Raw genomic sequence first — 4,739 nt, forward strand, 5'->3', positions numbered from 1 at the left:
GATTGCTGAATGACAAATGTTGATCCTGTAGCTTAAGAGAGAGTGATTAACCCAAATCACACGCAGCACTCCTACGAGTCACTGTGTTTAGCATTAGCACCACACAGTACACTTCAAGTTAAAGGAAAACTGCTTGAGCAAAAAAACGCTGCGGCTAATCGCAATCTCATTATAACCATTGCACTACAAATCAAGGAAACACTGCAAAAATCTGGCAGAAAATCACAGCCAACTGCTCAAATAAACAGCCAATAGTGGCACAACATCAAACGCATGTGTGTGTGTGTGTGTGTGAGACTTTGGGGTAAACCATGAAGTGTTAAAACCATACAAATCTCATCTAAATGGTCACACAGAGCGATTGCTAACTACAAAACTTGCGTTTTCAAGTCACGTCTGGCCTAGAGGCTACACTAATTGGGGAAATGCCCAGTCAAAACAGTGCTGCCTATTGTAGAATTACTAGCATGTGTTTCCTGTCAAATTTGAGCGGGCTACACTTCACAATGTGTTAAGGTGTGAAAAAGTTTGTGACTGGGTGTCTCACTAACACTTTGCAGTTGTGAATGTTTCTTGTTTTTTTTGTGTGTGTGTGTACTAAATGCTGATGTTGCAACAAAAAAAAATCTCACTTGTACTTCTGAGAGAGAGTGATCAAATTTGTGCATGCTGCAAACTGCTAAATGCTTGGGCTCTTAAACATCATGTTCCTGACTTGGAAATGAACTCAACTGTAATCACTTCCAGCACAGTCCTATGTGCACTTTTGGCTTTGCCCACAATTACACTGCAATCTGTAGTTTTCCACTTCTGGCACTTACCGAATACTGTACTTGTACATTGTGCAGTATATCTGAGTTTGCACTTCAGATCAGAGTGTATTTGTTGAGCTTTAAGCGTCTATCTCATGTGAAGGTTTTCTTTCATGCAAATACTCCCTGATCTTGTGCATTACCAGCAGACCAAACCAGACCAAAACGTGCATGCTATAATTACTTGTATGGTAATATTTCGGATATCTGAGAGATCCTACATGAGTTTTGAATTAGCATCAACAAAAGCAGGCTGGTAGTTTGGACTGCGGAAGATTAAAGAGACCCTGAGTGTGGTGGTTTAATCGGAGAGGGAGAGAGGCGGCTCTCGACAAACCACACATCCTCCCTGTAATTTACAAGACTTCACACTTCAAAAAGAGAAAGAAACTCAGTACGAAAAAAAGCTGTATGGAAGGCAAAAGAAAGAAACTAAAGAAATTAATAAACTACTTGTTTATTTTGGCTGACTAATCGATTAATTGTCTAACAACCAACTAATCGATTAGTCGAGTTGACTTGATTTTTCCTTTATTTTTAGTATTGATATTTTTAGCAGTTAAGGCCTGTTCACACAAAGGACGATAACTATAATTACAACTATATATAATCTAAAATTAAAAATCATTCTAATTCTATGAGAACAGTTAAATCCATAACACAACTATAACAATAATGACACAGAGGCCAAAATCATTGGAATCACTTTCAGAATGTTTTTTTTTTTAAACTCAGTACGAAAAAAAGCTGTATGGAAGGCAAAAGAAAGAAACTAAAGAAATTAATAAACTACTTGTTTATTTTGGCTGACTAATCGATTAATTGTCTAACAACCAACTAATCGATTAGTCGAGTTGACTTGATTTTTCCTTTATTTTTAGTATTGATATTTTTAGCAGTTAAGGCCTGTTCACACAAAGGACGATAACTATAATTACAACTATATATAATCTAAAATTAAAAATCATTCTAATTCTATGAGAACAGTTAAATCCATAACACAACTATAACGATAATGACACAGGAGGCCAAAATCATTGGAATCACTTTCAGAATGTTTTTTTTTTAAGCTGATGAATGATAAAAACATTGACAGCCAATCAGAATCCATCCTGCTTTAAAGAGCTCGAGCATTTAGAGCCAGATGACAAAACTGCAGCATACGCTTATAACAAACAGAATATTATCGTCCGTTGGTGTGGGCACGAATCAAGTTAGCGTTATAGTTATCATTTTTGGCATGAACAAGCCTTTAGAGTTTATCCACTTTAAAGTGGTCTTACATATTCAGAGAGAGGTTTTTGGGAATTGCGTTGCAAACTGTTTTATGAACATCCCACTACACGCGTTGCATTTTAAGATGGCGTGTCAAGTTAAAAATACAACTACACATCTTAAAGGGACAGTTCACTCAAAAATCAAAATTCGGTTTACTCACATTTACCCTCACATCAATTCAAACCTGTGATAAACAGTCAGTGAGGACCAAAATGTAAACATTTTTCAAAATATCTTTTGTGTTTTGTAAAAGAAAGCGATAGGGTGAGTAAATGATGACAGTAAACCATCCCTTTAAACTGAACACATCGTGCATCACAATCAAGTTCTCTCAAACCAAAAACATTTGCACAAGCCGTCAGCTTTGGACATCAGGACAAATCTCTGTGTTTCGTTATGTGTGCACATGTAACGTCCCATAATTCCCGGCTGTGAGGCAGGCAGTGGGTTCACCCGGGCACTTCTGCTGTTGTAGAGTGCCAGTCAAAGCCAAGATGTTGTGACTGCTGCAATATGGCAATGCTTGATGCTGGAGAGCGCAGTGCTTGTGCCGGGGCCTCAGTGGCAGATGGAAGGCCGAGATTAGTCATGCAACAATGTACTGTGGTCACACTTACAATACACTTCACCCTCCAGGCAGCCTCAGCCGGCCAAACGAAAGGCATGGGTGCAATCCCACACAAACCGGGAGGCACACATCCACCCCGGGCAGCTGTCTCGCTCCCTCTGGTCTACTCTCGCTGCCAACGGATGAGGGCATCTCACAGTATACGTGTGGACGCTTGTGTGTGTCCATGTCCATGGGCGAGAACACCACTAAAGCGCCAGCTTGTTGTAATTAAATGTAATGATATGTATATGAGTACAGACAGTATTTGCGTGGGGTCTTATTCATGTCGTAATGCTAGCAAACTCTCCTACATGTGTCTAAATCACAAAATCTGCTTTATTCGATTCCAAACCATCACGCTGAGCTCTTTAAAGTGTTCATGGGAGCCTCTCACTCTCACTTCATTACCAAATGAAGTTGTAATCGAACTGCCCAGCTCTCGTCTGCACATTAGCGGCTCCCTATTGATGATGTTGGCAGCCGGGTCGACAGAAAACCGCTACATTTCCGCTCGCCTCCACTTTGTGGCTTGGTTAGTTTAATTGTATTAAAGAAACAGTTTACTGGGAATTATAGTCATACCTTGTGTTAGATGTTTGTAATTGCCCTGTGATTAGTTAAAGGTAAGTAACAACTGGACTGCTTCTGTGAACAGACAGTCAGGGTTTTTTTTAACTGGGGCCTAGAGAGAAAAAATAAAGATGAAGTTGAGAGGAAAAGAATTACAAAACATATTTTAAAAGAATATATATATATATATATATATATATATATATATGTATTTTGTGCAGTGTGTGTGTGTGTGTGTGTGTGTGTGTGTGTGTGTCAGCTTAAGCCATCTGAAACAGGGAAGTATAGTGAAATGAAGGTCAGCTCTCTCTGAAAATCCGCAACCTGCTTTTGGTTTGCACTTCACCCTATCAAAACGATAAAACAATTTCACACCCGACTTATTAACATCTGATGTTCTTAACATAACTTTTTCATCTTTTCAAAAGGAGACCCTATTAAATAGTAATGATGTAGCTTAAAGGGGTTCATTTTGTTATAATGACCAGCTGACTGACCATTATCCTGTAAAGTACATGTCTGCTTACCAAATAAATGCATATATGCATGTGAAATATTGATTTTAGATTAAAATTACAGGTTTTTTATTCATTATTCTGTTCTTTTTCAGTCAGTTCACCAAAAAAAAGGAACTTCATCACTACTTTCCCATTTGCGAAATTTCACACACACCCGATGGACGTCACATCTCTGCTCAGGTCTCTCTGGCGACAGCTGTCTAGCAGTTAGTGGTGTAATCCTGCCTGCCCCTCCTGCTGTCTGTGGTAAGTCATTAACAAGCTAACGGAGCAGGCTTGGCTCTGGCACGAGGCAGCAGCTACTGTTGACAGGTTAGCACACATATTGAGGACACACAGTCTCTTATTCAGCAGCTGGTCTTTAACACAACTTACAGTCATTACCTACACATTTGGAGGCACATTAAGCATGACCCTATATAACTGTAACCAATATTATGGTATGATACATGCAATGTAAGAACTTTGAATGCACTATAAGTTGTTTTGGGCAAAAGTAAAAAAAAAAAAAAATATATATATATATATATATAATAAAAATTAATCAATTAAATTAATCAATAAATATTAATATAATAAAAAATAATAGTAATAAATGTAAAATTAGATAATGAACGAAACCTAAAATGTTTTTCAAACTCACCTACCAAGAATGGGAAAATAGAGAATCGGTCAAGTTATATTTATTAGTATAGCACTTTTCATTATACATATTGTTTTAATGGAGCTTTAATGAAAATAGTGTTAAAGTTTATAATATCTTAATATCTTCAGGCCTTATAGTCGCATTTAGCAGACTATATGTAACAATACAAGCAATCAAGCATTTGAGATGTGTAATATTTCATATTTTTACATGTATGCGGATAAGGTTAGACACTTATATATATCAAAATAGTTGTGCGATAATAAAATTATATTTTGCAACTAAATAAAAATCAGGCAGATTTG

The sequence above is a fragment of the Sinocyclocheilus grahami genome, unplaced genomic scaffold (genome assembly GCF_001515645.1).
Source record: "Sinocyclocheilus grahami isolate Dianchi unplaced genomic scaffold, SAMN03320097.WGS_v1.1 scaffold31.1, whole genome shotgun sequence".
Classification (NCBI taxonomy): domain Eukaryota; kingdom Metazoa; phylum Chordata; class Actinopteri; order Cypriniformes; family Cyprinidae; genus Sinocyclocheilus; species Sinocyclocheilus grahami.